General features: G+C 43.3%; 1 long non-coding RNA gene across 1 annotated transcript; it reads left to right on the plus strand.

Annotated features, from left to right (window-relative positions):
* The first annotated feature begins 5,229 nt into the window (after nucleotides 1-5,229).
* On the plus strand, nucleotides 5,230-6,499 carry LOC120686479. The gene is made up of 2 exons (XR_005680205.1): nucleotides 5,230-5,360; nucleotides 5,451-6,499. It is a non-coding gene; the product is annotated as an uncharacterized LOC120686479 (long non-coding RNA).
* Nucleotides 6,500-19,876: the final 13,377 nt, after the last annotated feature.

Below are 19,876 nucleotides of genomic sequence, written 5' to 3' on the forward strand. Positions count from 1 at the left end.
GCTCTGCAAGCTCCTAGTGGATGTCTATTTAGCATCGGCAGCAGCATCCTAGCTTGTCACCCAATTTTCCCACCTCATTTTTATCTCACACGGATGGTAATGTTTGGGACTCCACACAAACGCATATATATGCTAATAAAAAAATATAACATTTGGAACTCGAGTGAAATAATTAGCAGCTTTAATAGATATTTAAACATGCAAATTAATAGTTTAAGGACCATCTAATATTTGGAATGATGTTAAAGGGTATATATGTTCAAAAAGTTCGTCCACACGAAAGTTTAGAGTCTCATCCTAGAAACTTGCCCGGATCGGGAATAAAATAATTTGCTTCGGGTAAAATATGCCTTTTGCAACCAGATAAGAAACGCATCAACTAAAGAGGTGGCAGTTGACTAAAGCGGAGATGCTCTTATAGTGCTTCCCACGTGAGAGCTGATGCGCTCAAAAGCATCAGAGAGATGAGTGCAAATTCCGATACTTTTCCCTTTCTTCACATCTTTGTGATTAATCAATGGAATGGAATAGCTAAATTTCAAGCCGAGCATAAAGTTCATGTCGTTGTATTCGCAATATCATAATGGGGTATCATATATACTTTACACATTGGGTCACAAGATGTTGCTTTCTATTCTTGGGCTGTGCGAGAGCTGGAATTTTTTTTCAACAATTTTTTACTTTGGGTCGGTTAGGTATGATTAGGGGTGGTAATGGGCCATGGCTCTAATGCTATCTTCACAATCCTATTTAGACTTTAATTTTTTAGCTTAAAATTGTATATAAGATTAGAGCCCAGCCCTTAAATTATGTAGGCTAAAAATTAAGACTCTTTACCACCCTTAAGTATGAGTCCAAGCTGGCCCTAATGCTCTCTTCACAATCCTATTTAGCCCTAATGCGCCTGATATGTTCAGGAGAGCCCTCATGGGAATTGCCAACCCACTCGGTGGGGACAACCACAACGGTGAACCGGTGCGACTATATATCTCTTATGCGACAATCATCGTCTGAAGGAAAGCAACGGCCTCAATTCGGCCCATCGCGGTCCATCACTTTCTCTTCTTTCCTCATTCTCAAACTGCTGCTTGCCGTCGTTCATTGCTATGCTACGTTAGGGTTTGACCATTTGAGGGTTCGGGGCAGGGGCTCGGTTGATCACTACCATCCATAGAGGGAGGGTCCGGAGCGACGGCAGACCGGCGGTAGCAATGGATTGGCGGAGGATATCCAGTGGACGGGGTAGATGGTGGAGGAGCGGCACTTCTCGACGGAGGTTGTGCTGAAGCTGGTGGCCGTCAGTGACCGCAGATCCGACGGCAGCCGCCAAAGGCGACATGGAGAGGCTGGAGGCGGTAGCCGCCGGAGTCGAGGAGATGGTAGCGCGGGGGCAAGAAGCATGGTGGGCGGCACAGGAGAGAAGGAAGGGATAGTGAGCTATTTTTTTATGGACCACGTACCGGTGATGGATTTGGTTCACCTGAACTTTTGTCCAGTCGCACCCGTGGTGAACAACCAACAGCAGCACACGGAGGACTCGACATTTTTATGTGGGTCACACATGCGGCTAGCAGTCAATCCATCACACAAGCTCCTATAACTAATTTTTGTTCCGAAACAATTTTTTATTGATGGAACAATTATTATTGTTCGAGCAATAAATAAAAATTATTTGGGAACAAAAGAATTTGTTCTAGCAATAAAATATGAATGGATCGGTTCGTTGTGCCCATTTTAGGCTCAAAACACAGAATTCTGGAGAGGTGCGAGTGTTGTGACAGCTTCACTCGGTGATCCCGAACAGCACCCGCATTTTTAGCCCCCAGCTAACTCGAGCATGATGCCCCGGACTGCCGGTGGGCTGCACGATGTTAACGTGGCAGGACCCCATGGAGCTGCTGCGGAGGGCCAACCACGGTGGAACCACGGCGGGCCCCGTCACCAGCTCCATGCTTGCAAGCTCGGTGGATGGCTCCTGACTCCTAAGCGCAGCAGCTTCGGGATTGAAATTTGGAAACCGCCGCTGGCCGCCGTATCCTATTCCTGTCCCAATAGCTTGCAACTGGGTGGGTGGGTGTCGGCTTTCGGTTCCGGTCCCGGTCCGTGGGGTTCGCTCTGCAAGCTCCTAGTGGATGTCTATTTAGCATCGGCAGCAGCATCCTAGCTTGTCACCCAATTTTCCCACCTCATTTTTATCTCACTATTTTCTCACACGGATGGTAATGTTTGGGACGCCACACAAACGCATATATATGCTAATAAAAAATATAACATTTGGAACTCGAGTGAAATAATTAGCAGCTTTAAACATGCAAATTAATAGTTTAAGGACCATCTAATATTTGGAATGATGTTAAAGGGTATATATGTTCAAAAAGTTCGTCCACACGAAAGTTTAAAGTCTCATCCTAGAAACTTGCCCGGATCGGGAATAAAATAATTTGCTTCGGGTAAAATATGCCTTTTGCAACCAGATAAGAAACGCATCAACTAAAGAGGTGGCAGTTGACTAAAGTGGAGATGCTCTTATAGTGCTTCCCACGTGAGAGCTGATGCGCTCAAAAGCATCAGAGAGATGAGTGCAAATTCCGATACTTTTCCCTTTCTTCACATCTTTGTGATTAATCAATGGAAACAGGCGCAATTACATCCCGCATGAAAACAGGCGCAACGAGGAATGAGGACTGCTGTTGTCGCCAACTTGAAGAGTGCCGCTGACAGCTAGCTGGTCCCTCTTGCTATTGCCGCTTTGGGTTTTGCGCTTCAACCTCACGCTAGTGGCGCAATAATGCTATAGTGGCGCAATAATGCTACCGGCTCCGGGGTGCTATAGTGGCGCAATAATGCGGTACAGTGCATTGAGCCGCAGTATCCCGGAGCTCAAATCAGCACGCAGTGGGTGTAGTTGGCGTTCGTACCATACCTTACATTAGTCTCGTTTAGATTGCACTATGTAAAATTTTTAAAAATATATTTTTTTACATTTGAAGTATTAAATATAGACTAATCACAAAACTAATTACAGAACTCGTCTGTAAACTACGAGACGAATTTAATGAGTCTAATTAATCTATCATTAACATATATTTACTGTACCTTTATTATAGATATTTAGTATCTAATCACAGCCTAATTAAATTCATTAAATTCGTCTCGCAATTTACAAGCAAACTGTGCAATTAGTTTTTTATTTTATCTAGATTTAATTCTCCATACAGTTGCCGTAATATTCTTTTAGAATTTTAAATTTTAGATCTAAATAAGAGCTAAGCCATTGAATCATTGTAATTAAATATGGGACAGGTGGTCATGGTGGACCCAACACCGACGACCTTGACTTGAGCCCCATGTGGCCAGCTGTGCTCATAATAATAAGGGAAATTTATATGCAGCATACTCTTAAAGAGTGGTTTTGTGTGGAGCACACCGTAAAACCTAATTTTATCTCTAACACATCATGAATTTGCGATTTTGTCTCCAACACACCAAGCCAAGTATAATAATCATTTTTAGCTGAGGGAAGGTCTAAAAGACCATTTTGCCCTCGGGCCCACTTGTCATCTTCTTCTTCCCCCTCTGGCAGGCCACCGCCATTGCTCCCTCGTGCCCGCTCCAGCGCGTCGACCGTCGCCGCTCCCCCGCGCCAGCTCCCGCGTGCCGATTGCCGCAGCTCCCCTGCGTCGGCTCCCGCACGCCGATCGCCGCGGCTCCCCACGACTGCTCCATCGCGATGGCGGCCACCGCTCCCTGAGCCTGCTCCCTCGCGAGTTGGCGGCGGCGCGAGGACTCGGCAGAGGCGGTGAGGACAGGCGGCGTGGGGCCGCGGCAATGCGGACCATCAGCGAGGCACGGACGGGTGTTGAGTGGCGGCGGCGGCGCGGGCCAGTGGTGGCGCGGACCGGCATCGAGTGGCCACGACGAGAGTGGGCCGGCAACGGGCTGCCGCGGGAGGCTACGATGGGCACGGTGGAAGGGGTCGGAGAGAGGAAGGAGAGGATCATGTCCAAGGAGAGGGAAGTGGCAGGAGATGACAGGTGGAACCCACACCAAGGGCACTTTGATCCTTTTACCGTTCCCTCACTCATGTCAGGTTAGAAAAGGTATTTTTTAATGTGGATGATGTGTTGCATACAAATTCGTATTTTCATGGTGTCTTCCAGCCTAAATCGAAGAGTGGGATTTGCTGCCCACAAAACCACATTTTGGTGGTGTGCTATAGACAAAAAAACCTAATAATAATTGTAACTAGATGATTCCCCGCGCGTTGCTACGGTATGTTTTTTATAATTTTAAACTATAATTATCTGATGATGTCATAAAATAGTAAAAATTAACATTTTTGACATGATATCAAAATTTTCAATTGAGGTTATATATGAATGTAATTTGAAATTATTGAGAAAATAAACTTTTCAATTACTTGGAGTCCTCCTCATTGAAAATAGTATGTACATATGATTGTCCCTTTTACATGAAGTGAACAATCATTGTGTGTAATTGTTATTGAGAAAATAAACCTTTCAACTACTTGGAGTCCTCATCAATAAAAAATATTATATAGATATGATTGTCCCTTTCACATATAGTGAACAATCATCGTGTGTAACATATATTAGTAATATTAAATTAGAAATTTACAACTATTTTGTTGCTAAAACAAAGTAATAATATTATTTGCAATATTACATTTATTACAAAGTAAGAACTATTAGTGGGTTGCGGAAGGCCAGGATATCAGCTTTCATTCAGATCTAATGGTGAAAATAAAATGATGATGTGGCTTCACCATATGTGAGAGAAATAGCCATTACTCTTAGTGGGTTGCACTTATATAAGATATATAGATTTAGTTAATAAATTACACTATGTCAAAAAAATATCAAAGGAGACACCTAAATTAGCGATGTGAAAAAAATATGTCACTAATATAATATTAGTGACGGCTATGGTTGCAACATGTCACCAATATCTTCGGCGTAATAAAAGTAACTTTGTTATAGAGGTATTAGCGACATGTTTCAACAAAACACATCACCATTCAGAAGGCAATCCGTCGTTGGAGACAGGTTTCATTAACCCAAATATGATTAGTAATTTATGACTCGAATTGATAAACCACATTACTGATGTACTGAACCCGAAATTTTCTTATATGTTGTATTCCTGTACTATCACTTTATGCATAGAATATGAAAAGTCAGTTACTTAGATAATTTTCTTTTGGTGGTTAGGTAAATCTAGCTTTGTAGATGGAAAGTTGGCCTATTTCTGCATAACATCAGTATGGATGTGAATACTACCATCATAGATGTACATGGTTCATCTGCAAGCAAAACATAGAGAAGTGCTTAAAAGATGAGGTAGGCCTCAGTATAACAAAGGTTCAGTTCAATTTTTTACCTACTCCACCAAACACCAGCCTTACAGCTACATAATTTTACAACCTGCAGCTAGGACATGGTCATCGTCATCCAAAAAGAACTGCAAAGAAGCTGTTCTAAGGCAAAGGCACTGAATATGCTAAGGACAATGGCTGTGCAGATGACATAATTGAGTCAGGGTATACTTTCTTGTTCAATAATATTTGCTTGTGTATGGTTCTTATAGTTTTTTTCCTCTGCGAAGTTTCTTAATTATGAAGCATGAATATGCATCTGCAATAGTGAAAGTGCATCTAGCCCCCTAGTGGATTTTGGTGGATTGAATGACATCACAATTAAAGAACTAATCATCTCATTTAGTGTATGAGCAGGGATTAATCATCATATAAGTCATATATGTGAAGACATGAGTTAATGTGTAAGACAAAAGGCTCATAGAACAAGATGTGTGCTATGCCATAATCAAATGAGATGATATTGACAAGCAACGGTTATTGTGTGGATTGAGACATGTGTTATTGACAACAATTTTACTCTCATATCCAAATGAAGCTTGTTGACAAGGTCATAGCACTAGAAGTGAATTTCTTGTGAAGAAATGGACAATCTATCAATAGAAGATATAAATTAAAAAGAATTATGAAGAATGACTTTCATTGATGATTTAATTGTGATACAAATCTCTATGGAGCTCTATGTGACGCAAGGATGAAGAGTTGGAATTCGGGAAAGCATTTCGAGGGACTAAGCTTGGAGAAGGGAAATTGGGTTGTGCCGAGGAACCAATGCTAGGGTGAAGAAATTTTCTTGGGATTCAACTTGAAGAATCTTGGTCATGTATGGTGTTCATATTGGCAAGTATCAATCTTTTATGAAGATGGTAACTTGAACTAGAAATGGGTTTCATTCATAGATGAATGTTCAAGTCACTAGCTCAAGGAAGATGTGCTCAAGAAAAAGAGATAGAGGTGAATGCACTCCTCAGATTGTGAATGATCAAAGGCACGACATGAGATACAAAAGAGAAGCTCAAGTGGTTGAAATGTAATTTATCCTTGATCTTGAGTATAGGTATGTTGTACTATCAAGAGAAATGCATCACAATGGTTTTTGGCTTAGTCTCAGTGCTCAAGTAACCTATATAAGTTGAGAGAGCCACACAAACCACTTCAAAGCATAGTCTCTGAGAGTTTCACAGCCAAAACCTGGAGAGTCCGGTCTACAGTCCGGAATATCCGGACTATGGATCGGATGTCCGAACCTTTGTCCGGAGTTTCCGGGACTATACTCGGAGTCTCCGGGTACCCGTCTGGACATGCACAAGTTGACCTGTCTGCCAGGGGCAACCCGGAAGTTCTGGGTTTGCCAACCCGGAAGTTCTGGGTTGTCGGACCCCCTTTTCGGGAATCCACTGTGCTTACCGTATCAGTCCCTGGATCAGTAGCTGATACGCACAGACATACATAAATGGTACAGAAGCCTTACATCGCTTACAATACATAAAACAGAGTTTTAAACACAATGTACATAAGGTTCTTATAAAACGGCTCGCAGGCCGCAAACCTTAACACAACGGAAGCGCTACACAAAACACCCATCACCACAGGCATAGGTTTGGGTGTAGACGAAACCCTAACTACTTGTCATCTTCCGCGTCGAAGTCGTCTTCTACTTCTTCTGCCGAAAAACATGATGATATGCGGGGTGAGTACATAAGGTACTCAGCAAGTCCCATCTTGTAAGCAAGTGTTTATTTAGATGCATAGGGTATGGCAAAGGTGGGCTTGGGTTTGCTTTTGCGGAAAGCTGATTTTGATGCATGAGTGAAGTTTTCTTTGAAAGGGGGATGATACGAAGAGTATATTTCTTTATATAGGTTTTAGCCCTGGGGGAGAAACTTCAATCTCGCCAGTTCCTGTGCCCTAAAGCACACTGCCACACTTGGCATTATCACACAGCTTTACCCGTCATCTTGGTATCCGAGTTTCGGGATTCTATACCACACAACACACACTCACATCCATTCGAAAATTCTAATCACTGAGGCTTCACAATAGCATGCCTGAGACCGCAGGCACAGCTATCCAGATAGATTTAACCTCTGCAGAGTGTGTACACTTTACCCACATGATGTGCTTGAGTTATGTCAAGCACAACTCGATCTCGCACACGCATAGGACATATAGCCCACAATCACCACGGATTAACCAGGGGCCCGAATCAGCACACAGCTAATCAAGGATATATCATTTAGTTAATGACATGGTACGCCACACAGGTCCCATGCCGGGGCCAGACTCTGGTACGCCACACAGGTCCCAGGTCCGCTCCTGGTGTCTGTTGCACCCTGTCTCCAGGTGAATTGCGGCTTTAAGCCTATGGGTTCGTGACCAAGTCCGTCCTAGGTCGGACATGTGGTTGCACGATAACAGATGCTAGGTGATGACCACAACGACAAACCTTATATGCTAGGGTAGACTCTCCGTAGCATATGTACAAAGTAGGTGCATAGCCATGTCTTTCCCAGCTTAAAACCATTTTAAAACCATTTGTGGACTCGCACGAGAAAAGTTTTTTTTGAAAGTTTTGCAGTGGCGAAGCACCTAGCCTATGCGAACAATTCAACCTATGGTTATCACGGGATCAGGGTGTTCAAGGACCAAGGAGTGGCTTATCACGGGAGAAAACATTCAAATAGACACTTCATGCATATAAAACAAGTTTAATTTAAACATTGGTCATATTTTATATTAGCGCAAACTGGGTTCAACATGATCAAGGAGGGGGCAATAGGACTTGCCTTCAAATTCTTCGACTGGTTCTTCCACGTAGTCCGGGTCCTCGGGGTCGTCGTCGAACGCGTCGTCGTTTGAACCTACGCGCGAACGTCAAAACGTTACTAACGCGATCAAACAAACAATCATGCAACTTTGGTATGGTTGTGTAGATCTTGATTTTATAAAATTTTAGAAACAAGAATAATTGAATTTGGATGAAAAATGAGAATGTTATGGCTTAGGGAAGTTTTAAAACCTATAAATTGTGAAACCAGGGAAGGTCCTGGGGTCTATCTGTAAAAACCAGGGACCTAATTGTGAGAAAAACTAAACTTTCGGGGGTCGGGTTGCAAAAGGTTGGTCCAGAGGCTCTTTAGCAAAACTACCCGGGCGAAACGGTATCTTCTATTCTGGGCCGTTGGATCTCGATCGTGCGGTGCGGGGCGAAGGGGTACGCGGCTTCTAATCTGGACCGTGGGTTTCGGATCGGATGGCCCAGAGTGCTCGCGTGCGCGGAACGGCGGTGGGGCTCGTCGGAGTCCCCTGTCCCGCGGCGGCGCGCCACGGGTGTCGCCGGAGTTCACCGTAAATGGTGCTCCGGGGGTCTATTTGACTCGGGCTCGGGCCGGGGAGGCTCAGCGCGGCATGCATGATCCACCTAGGGTCTTAGCTAGGGGTTTCAGGGGGGCGTAGCGCCGGGCACAGTAGCGGGGGCGGCACTGCGGTGGCAAAGCTCGCCGGCGTGAGCGTTCAGGCCACGCCGGGCCTCGGCACCGGGGTTAAACAGGTATGGGGGTTTGCGGGTGGTGGTAGGAAGCTCAGGCAAGGCTTGCGAGGGGTCCTGCTATGCAGTAGCGAGCTCGCCACGGCGAGACCTCCGTCGCGCGCGGCGGCGTCACGCCGGTATCATAGAGATAAATACAACTAACATGTCTATAAAAATATCATATTCAAACATAGAGTAGCAAATAAATTATGGAGAGTGTAGAAAAAATTTGGAAGAAAAAACATAATTTTTTTTGTGTTCGCCGTGTGCTGGTCTGAAGCACACGGCAAACACCACTCTTTGCCGTGTGCTGAGGGCCAGGCACACAGCAAACGGCCAAGTTTGCCGTGTGTCACCCTGGACACACGGCAAAGGGCGACATCCGTTAGGTGCCATCTGGGGGTCTGACGGCAAAAGAACGTTCGCCGTGTGCCTGACTCTGGCACACGGCAAACAATGACGGCCGTGAGGCCATCACACGGACCCTGACGGCAGAACCGCGTGCGAGGCAACGCCACGTTCGTCGTGTGCTAGGGCTTGGCACACGGCGAAGAGCGCCATTCGCCGTGTGTTTGGTGTTTGCTGTGTGTTTTCTTGCAGACGCACGGCAAATCATCTCATTACCATGTGCCCGATAAAATGCACACGGCGAAGTTTCTGGCACACGGCGAATTAGCATTTTCCGGTAGTGAGGTTTTCAAATGGGGGTGTCCCGAAATGGCAGAACAGAACTCCTTACAGTTTACCTGTTTGACGCAATTGTGTAAGGTTCTTGAGCTCTTCGAGGATTGCTCTCCCGCTTGTAACACTGACGTCGATGACACTAATATTGTGTAAGGCCATCATTTTCCCAAGCCCTGGAGGTGCCTCAATGCCACCATTATGAGAGTCAGAAGGCCGTTGATAGCGGCGGATGTGAAACTCTGGCAACCGGAGCTTGGACACCAATGTAGTAGCACGTGGCCTGCCCATCATAGATGACAGTGATCGTGTTGGTGGTGGTGGTTGTTGACGACCAAAATTGGCACAGGTCGAACAGACCGGTCTGACCGGTGCTTATGAGTGGTCTGACCGGTCTGGACCATGTAGCCGGTCTGGCAACCCCGACCGGTCTGACCGGTGGGTCTGACCGGTCTGACCGGTCTACCCGGAATCTGAATACAATTAGACTTTTCATGTGTTTAGATATGTAAATAGGATTCCTTGCGGGATAAGGCCACCACACACTATAAATATAAAGGGTCACGGCCGATTGAGGGTATCTAATCGATCAATCAACACAACTTTTCTCTTTTTACTTTTTCTTGCCCTAGTTTTTTCAATCTATTACTTGCTATTCCTCCTTCGTCTCTACATCAATTGAGGGCATTCTAGGTGGCCTGCCGACCCTAGAACAACCCTACGTGTGCTTGCCCCGACGGGTCTTTCCGAGCTAGTGTTCGTAGGCTTCGTCACCGATTTCGCCGGCGGCGACCGGTCTGATCGCTCCATGAGACCGGTTTGTGCGGCGGCGCTGCATTGCGTGCCTTTGCTCGCTGCACGTTCGAGTGCGTCCGTGTGTTGGGCATAATTTGCGTCAACATACTTTTTGGCGACTCCGCTAGGAAAAGAATCAATTGGCTACCATGGCCTGTAAAATTCCTAAACCTAGCAATGTTAATGCCGCCAACATCAAGAGACTGACTGTTCAGCAACTTTCGGCCGAGGTTCTTGATGACATCCAAAAGAAGATCAGAGAGGAGAAGGAGAAGGAGATTCAGAAGCTGGAGGAAGAAGCCGTGAAGCAGTACATCTCGCACTTCTCCATCGACCGTCAAGGGAAGGTCACAACGGATGCCGCATTCCATGCTTGATAATTCGAGGTACAATTCGATGAGAACGAACAGCCTGTTCTTAATTCAGAAATAGCTAATGCTATAGATAATGCTGTTTCTTCTCATTCGAATAATAAGTTGGAATTTGTGGGCCAAATATTCATAGTATATTTGATAACCTCTTTAGCCGAATAGAATCACATCTTGGTATAAAGCCTATCGGGGTGTGATAATAATGCATCTACATCTAATACCGATAAGGCAATGAATGATTCGGCTAATTATAAAAGTCCAACTAATAATGCTTTAGTGATTAATTCGGCTAACCAGCATAACCGGGTTAATTATAATTCAGCACCTCATGCAAATGTGCCGTATGGGGTAGTAAGTTCGTTGCAGCATTCCACACCGCCGAACTTTGCTCAACATCATGGTACACCTAATGTAAATCGGCCTATGGCCGATGATTTTGGATCTGGCAGCATTAAAGATGAAGTGATTAAAATCTTTAGACAAACTTTTGGTATAGATCCAAAAGAAAGATACCGATCATATAAGAGACCATACCCTGAAGAATATGAGCATGTTGCATATCCACAGGGTTTTAAAATTCCGGAATTTGTTAAATTCACTAGTGATGATAGTAGAACTACACTAGAGCATATCGGCCAATTTATTATACAATGTGGTGAAGCTAGTACTAGTGATATTTACAAATTGATATTATTTCATTTATCTCTATCGGGTGCTGCATTTACTTGGTTTATTTCATTACCACCCAATTTAGTTCGCACATGAGCCAATTTAGGGCAGAAATTCTATGATTATTTCTTTAATGGTCAAACTGAATTGAAATTGTCACATCTTACATCGGTTAACAAAAAGATACATGAAGGTATTGCTGAATATATTAGAAGATTTAGAGATATTAGAAACTGATGCTATAGTTTGACAATTTCTGATAGAGATTTGGTTGATCTAACTTTTGCTGGTTTACTTGATTTTCATAAAGAAAAGCTAGATGGACAAGAATTTCTAGATGTTCGTCAAGTTCTGCAAAAGACTCTGGCTAATGAAAGCCGAGCTAAAGAAGCTTTGCAAAAGTCCAATGGAAAGTCTAATCGTCCTGTTTATGTTCTTGGTTGTGAATCAAATTGTTCGGACAATGAAGGCAATAATGTTTATGCTGCTGAATTTGCTTGGCCTTCTAATGATAAATCTTGCACTTGCGGTTCTCTCAAGCCAATTCAAAAAAATCGACAAGATAATATTAAGTTTACTTTTGATGTAGCCAAATGTGATCGCATATTTGATGAGTTAAACAAATTGGGATACATCAAATTGTCTCATGCTATTCCGCCGCTTGAGGAATTAAAGCGGCATGCTTATTGTAAATGACATAATTCGTTCTCTCATGCAACCAATGATTGCAATATGTTTAGAAGGCAAATTCAATCGGCCGTTAATGAAGGATGATTGGTTGTTCCCCAAATGCAAGTTGATAGTAATCCTTTTTCCTATGCATACCGTTGAATTACATAATCCTAAGGTTTTAATTCGGCCGAATCAAGCCGAATCAACAAAGGAGAAAAATGTGATCATTGGTGAAACAAGATCTAAACAGATCCAAAAAGTCCCAGAGAAGAAGCCCCTTGAAGCTTCATCAGAAAATTCAACGCTCGGGGGGCAAGAACAGAAGAAGGGCGCCAGGTCTGTATAGACCGGTCTGACCGGTCCCTCTGTGAGTTCTGGAAAAAATTCCAGAAACAACAAGAAGAAAGGAAGGCCGAGTTTCATGCAACTCTTGGTCAAATATGATGAGAAAGGAGCTACCCAGAGGCAGAAGGAGCAATCAGATCAAGCTAAGGATGCAAAACCATCGTCAAAGTCTCGTGGGCAATCGGCTTCTCCTTTGCAATAAGGTAATATCACTTTTGCACCATATTTATTTGGTGAGCCGGTTGCTCCATGATTCTGGTCGTATTCTTATTATTACACACCTATGGATTATAGTAGAATGTATATGCATCCATACTTTATTCAATATTCTTCTTATATCCAAGTCATGGTGCTTCTCAAAGACCGATTGTTGCTAGTGATAATCTGGTCAAAAGCAAGCCTAAATGCAGTCAAGATGGTGAGAAGGATATGAAGCAAGATAATCATTATTTACAGCCGAGGTGGTGTCCCTCAGGCTTGTCTCACACCCAAAAGAGGAGGCTGCAGTGGATGCGCAAGGAGTCCATGGAACAGCAAGCGGAGGCTGTACCAGCAAGGTCGGCGACCACAAAGTAGGTATGGAGGCCCAAGCAAGTTGTTTCATCATCGGCTTGAAGAAGAAGTAAGATACGGCCGATAGAATTTATCGCCCTTAGAATAAAATATGGCCGATGCATATTTATCATTGTCCTTAGACAATTTTGGTCTAGAGGCTTGTTTTTTGGTATGCTAGCATCACCAAAAACTAGGGGGCATATGTTGATGACTAAAATTGGCACACGTCGAATAGACCGGTCTGACCGGTGCTTATGAGCGGTCTGGACCATGTAGCCGGTCTAGCAACCCCGACCGGTCTGACCGGTCTACCCGGAATCCGAGTACAATTAGACTTTTTCATGGGTTTAGATCTGTAAATAGGATTCCTTGCGGGATAAGTCGGTCCCACCCTATAAATATAAAGGGTCACGGCCGATTGAGGGTATCCAATCGATCAATCAACACAACTTTTATCCTTTTACTTTTCTTGCCCTAACTTTTCCAATCTATTACTTGCTGTTTCTTCTTCGTCTCTACGTCGATTGAGGGCGTTCTAGGTGGCCTGCCGATCCTAGAACAATCCTACGTGTGCCTGCCCCGACGGGTCTTCCCGGGGTAGTGTTCGTAGGCTTCGTCACCGATTTCGCCGGCAGCGACCGGTCTGACCGCTCCTTAAGACCGGTCTGACCGGTCTGTGCGGCAGCGCTACATCGCACGCCTCTGCTCGCTCTGCTCGCTGCACGTTCGAGTGCGTCCGTGTGTTGGCCGTAATTTGCGTCAATAGTGGTGTTGTTGGTAGGCTTTCAATAGTGCTGGTATTATCATGCAGTTGTACAGTTGTGCCTGCACGAATGTGCTGCAGCTTCTGTAGCTTGGTGATGCTTAATGGAAGCGTAACAATGGAGGTGTGTTTGATATCAAGTGTCTGTAGTTGCCTCAGTCCACCAGTGGAATCCGGCAGACGAGAGATCTCTTTGCATCCTCTTAGGGACAGGAACTTGAGGCGACGCAGTAGCTTGACCATCTGTTCGAGGTCGCCATCTGTTACTAATGATGCACCCTCCAGATCCAGTACCCGCACTATCCTCATCTTCTCAGAGATGAAGAATGACTGCCACTTACCAAAAACCGTTAGTGACCGCAAACCTGAGAATTCGATGCTCTGATACACACACTTATCTCTGTCCCAGGTGCTCCCTATTGTAAGATGTCGTCCAGAGCTTTGCGAGTTCACACTGCAATGGCCTTCTAAAGCAAACACAAGGTTCTCTTCCATTGAGTGTGAAATGATGTATTCACGGAAGAAACCGTTGACTTGGCATGAGGGCATCCTCGTCAAATAGGACAAACTTGTCGATCCTGGCACCTGGATCATGTTTAGCTTGCGGAGGTCTTGGAAGGACTCCTCCCCTTTCTCCTCAGCGGTGCAATTTCTTTGGTGTCCATGGAGTAGCCCTCCGCAATCCACCGCCCACCAAACGCCTCCGCCGAATTTTACGGTTCACAGGGAAGATTGATAGACAGAATATACATGGCTTGAGTGAATCTGGGCAGGAATGGAAGTAGGAATGCACCCAGGAAAACAAATCCCTTAAACTACCAAATGATTCGTCGGTCTCCAACAACGGCATAAATTATTCCGAGTTGTTGATTCTCCATCCGGCGGCAAGAACGTCAGCTACAGCAACTATCACTTTGGGAAGTCCGCCGCACTTATGTAGGATAGATTTTGCTCCCTCGTTCTCAGCAGGGCTTGGGTTAGATGACAAGGCACTCTGATCTGGCCTCTTGAATACCTGTTGACAAAAAAGTTTAAGGATATGCGTTCATATAGATGCAACAACAGTAGTGTAATCATGTTTAGATGATTCTATTCACTAAGTGGAAAACATATAATGCTGACACGTACAAATATGTGGGTTCCTTGTGACATGCCGCCATTGATTAGAAATTAGTGATGGGTAGTGAGACGACCCATGGGGCCATGGTTTTTATTGCCTTCAAGTCGAGACTAGACAAAGACGTACAGGTCACTTTTGCCAAGTAAAAAGTGGTGGTTGACAATTTTAACGGTCACTACAGATATTCACTATTAGAAAAATGCCCTTGGGTACATGTTGAAAGTGCCCTTTGGTACCGGTTTCTTAAACCGGTACCCCGAAAGCGGTACCAAAGGCTCAGGCCTTTGGTACTGGGTAAAACAACCGGTACCTATGGCTAAAATATTCACGCGAAATATCTTTTGGCTGGGATTTGAACCCGCGACCTCTAGCCTCGCGCGTTGCTACTTTACCATCTCACCTACGCAACAGTTCTGGTTGAGAAGGAGATATTTTCCTTTTAAAATAACCCATGGAGAGCTTTAGATACCGGTTGGTAACACCAACCGGTATCTAAGGCTCCTAAGGTACCGGTTGGTGTTACCAATCGGTACCTAAGGCTCGTCTATAGGTACCGGTTGATGGTACCACCCGGTACTAATACAAAAATTACCACCCAGTACCTATGGAGAGTCTTGGATACTGGTTGATATACTAACCGGTACCTAAGGCTTATTCATAGATTCCATCCACCCTAAGGTACCGGTTCATCTCTGTACTGGTACTTTTGGGTGGACCTAAGGCTTGTTTTCTAGTAGTAATTAGTGATGGCTGACAGGGATCACTTTTCAATCTCTTATGTGTGTTTATTCTTCCTAGGCAATGAAAGAGTGACGGGTCGTATTGTACATTACCCAACACTTTTTACGTGTCTTGTCATCTGACCTCTCTAAGGTCAAGTTATAATAATTGGGGTTATTAGAAGGATTTCCTAGAAGTCTGATACAAACACATCTCTATAGTAGTGAGTTTAAATTTTGGTATTCTGAGAAGATTGTAATGTTTATAGGTCGATCCAATAAGACATATACTTGATCATGTGATGTTTCTTTGGTATCCTTGGAGTAGCCCTCCACAATCCCCCGCCCCACCCGAGTGCACCAATTAATCAGACATTACACAACTGACCCCGAAATTTCTCTCGTGTACCAACCTATCTACTGTCATTCGGAATTAAAGCCATTGTGATCAAAGTGAATCTTCTTTTTGGTAAACTGATTACACCATTATGGTAAAAGACACTATGGTAACTTTATTATTCCATTGCAGTAATTGCCACTGGTATTTTCCACCTTTTTTTTACAGTATGTGGATTACGCCATTGTGGTAATATAAATGCTACTGTGATAACTCAATGAGATCACAACGTATATTACTTGATCTTTATTTGGTATGGACTCCTAGTGAACATTTCTTAATTTTGCATAATTGTAGACAGCAAGAAGGGATCTTGCAAGCACATTGCACAATATTTACCTAAATACTACGGATTATCATAACTGTTTTCGGTAATAATTTGGTCCCAGCAGTATTGTAACCTGGTCCTCAGACGTGATTGCTGTCAAATAGTGGTAACTCGCCATTCTAATTACTATCATAACTATCATGGTAAACTGGTCCTAAAATTATAGTAATCGGTTACGCCAAACTTGTGTGCATGCAGCCTGGACGACGGAAGGAACGGCTCAAGGATGCAAGTACTGAGGCACTGTGGAGGTTGGGGTTTGAAACCCAGCCAGTTCGTATTCGTCTATTGCAAGTGCGCAACCACTGAGCTACCATTCAGGTCCTGAAGGTTGGTTTGTTAATCTCAGATTCAAAATGTAAGCGATAATTCTAACAGCCTTGAAATTTAAATAATCTATACTAGAGGCTAGGAGCAAAGTGCTGGGTTATCGCCATCATTTGGTTTTGAGTGCTCGTATTTCATTCAGAGTCTATGATATGAACAGTATATGCAGAGGTACATGTACATTCTGTCTTTGATTTATCTTAACATGGGTGTGTGAGGAAAGAGTGTACAGGAGTACACCCACCCTCTACTAAAACAAATGTAAATAGCACTTATGTAGACAACACATTATGACAATCTATTATTTTATTATTTGACCAACAAACGGAGCTTCCGCATTCGCTCTCAAGGCCTAGAAATTCCCACGTTAATCGGAGAAAAAATAGAAAAATAAAAATTACCCACCACTACTATTATGATAAAAATTAGCCTAAAATACTCATGTGCCTAATTAAAAATCACCCACCAATGCCATTATGAAAAATTAAATATAAAATACTATATAGCTATGTATCAGTTACAAATATACTATTAATAAAAATTAAAGGTAACAACAATCAATCAAAATAAAAAGAAAATAAGAATACTTATATGCATAATAATATTATTAAAGCTCAACAAATCAAATTGTTATTATAGGTGGCTCATATTTGAATAATTTTAACCAACAATAAGACACAATTTACGATAATGAACAGGGTGATGTATGATAACAAATAGTATAATCTTTAAAAAATAGTAAGCATACAAGGACATGCAAATTTTGTAATATTCAATACTAGCCGCGCAAATGCGCGGGATATACGCCTAGTTAATAAATATATAGGCATATGGCTGTTTGTGGAAAGTTACCGTTCTTTTGAAGAGATCAAGGGCGTCGTCAATTTCTAGGCCTTCAACGTTCCATTAGCTATCTGAACAGTATGATGCCACACTTTCTTCATTTGCAATTACAATAATACAGGTTCGGTTTTGGTTATGTTCAAAGTCCAAGGCATCTTTTATTGAGTCCCACTCTTCCTTGGACCGCAGAACATCAATAACAATGAGGCAAGCAAGGGTTTTTAGAAGCTCACAACACTGTTGAATTGGGTCTCTGATTCTCATCGTGCTACCATGCTGGAGAGATCCCGAGTGCAAATCCAAGAGTAATCTCCATGAGAAGTCCCTTATATTGAATGGATGGGATACATCTACCCACCCAAACTTTTGGAAATGTTTCTTTTGTGTAGACGTGTGGGACAATATATGATTTACCAACACCAGCGATCCCAAACACGGGTTGCACCCCTGGATTGCTGACGCTAAGATTCTGTGTATCTGCCCTGCGGCCAACAAGTTGATGATTCTGTAACCACTCCCTTGCAGCTTTCATCTTGATGGCCCTTGTCACATCCGGTTTAAGAAAGAAACCGAATGCATCTCATATGTATGTCAGGATCAAGTTCCATACATACGATAGACAAAGAAAGTGAAATACCATTATAGTGCCATAACGAAAAAGAGTATATGAGAAACTTTATTACATGACTGACAGTCTTAATCTTAAGCGAAAATAAGCGTCTCAGAGTAAATAGCGGGTCTTCATCAGCACAGGCAGTTGACTGGGAGACATACGCCTAGAAATCCTCGAAGTCTTCAGAGTACTCCGGACAATTATCTTGGTCTGGACATCATTTATGCAAGGGTGAGTACACTTATGGTTGGTACTCAATAAGTGGTAGGGAATTATAACATATGCAAGGCCAAATCAAGGAAAGACTGACATGGTTTGACTGCGATAAGCAATTTTAGTAGGTCAAGTTTTATTAGCAAGCATTAACTAAGTGCAAGTTTATACCATTAACCTAAAAGTAAGTAATGAAGTAACAACAGTATCATAAATAAAGAACACCAATTTAGATCATCTTCAAGTTCATTATCATGTGAGGATCCAAGCTACACATGACCGTGAGCACGGCTGATATATCATTTTTACACTCTGTAGAGGTTGCACACTTTACTCACAATTCGTGTTCCCCTATTTCGCCCGGGTTTGCAAAGCCCTTAAACACTTCTTTTGGTGAGTGGAGAGTGGTTCACTACGAGGCCCTTACAAAGATTCCCTAACGAGTGACCATCCGCTAAGGTTTCAAGCCAAAGCAGAGCATAAACCTCCCTAATTGTCAGCACCTTAGCTAAGGCTGCTACCCCAAGAGGACCGGACTATACCCCATCGATGCATCCCCTCTTGCCCTTTCGGTAAGAATGTCACAAGCTAGAGTTTCTAATTAATTAGCCAAGACCAGAGCCATGTAGTATTGTGGTTGTACTATTTTCCTGAGTGGTTCTCCATGTTCCAATTAAAACATATGATCTTGTTTAACAACATTAACCAGTGTGAACATGAAGTAGCATATATATAACAAGTGTCTCATCTGCATCCAACCATCACCCAAAGTAATAGCAACTAGCAATGCTACCCAACATAAATAAAGTTACCCAGGTTTGATTAAGGATCGATAAAATAAACTAGGCATATCCTTAATTGGGACCCGTCATATTCAAGACATATGCATTGCAGAATAAGTAAATGTGAACTTTGATATATTATTGGGACAACAAGCATGGTCAAGGGCCACTTACCTTCCTCAAACTACTGCTGCTCCTGTTCTTGGAAGCCTTAGTCTTGTTGCTCCTCGAACTGCGTACCGTCTATCGTACCACACACGTACATACAAGCAAACAAGTACAATAAATAAGAAGCAGTACACCAAACAATATAAACAACATAAAAGGATATTATAGAACTATTGTACACATTGCAAGGATCGCGTGGGCGCATGAATCGCTCAAAACGAAGCTAAAACGATAAAGTTCTGGACAAAACATGGTTCTAGGGGCTTATTTGTAAAAGATTTGAATGAATAGGGGCTCTGACAAAAGAAACTAGGCTCTAAAATGTAATTAAACCCTAAACTCAGGGGTTAGCATGGAAAACAATGGGCTAAGGACGGCAGGTTCTATTTTAGAAAATTCCAGGAGCTAAAACAGAAAATAAAGGACTGATTTGTAAATTCTTTTGAACTGAGGTGGATGGCGGGTTGATTTCAAGAAAACCGAGGGGTGCTTTTCCAAAAGCACCTAGGGTTGACCGGTATTGGGTTGGGTTGACTCGGGTCAGATCTAATCTGACCCGTTGGTTCCGGATCGGGCGGCTCAGAGCGGCCC

This window comes from Panicum virgatum, chromosome 8N (assembly GCF_016808335.1).
Source record: "Panicum virgatum strain AP13 chromosome 8N, P.virgatum_v5, whole genome shotgun sequence".
Taxonomy (NCBI): domain Eukaryota; kingdom Viridiplantae; phylum Streptophyta; class Magnoliopsida; order Poales; family Poaceae; genus Panicum; species Panicum virgatum.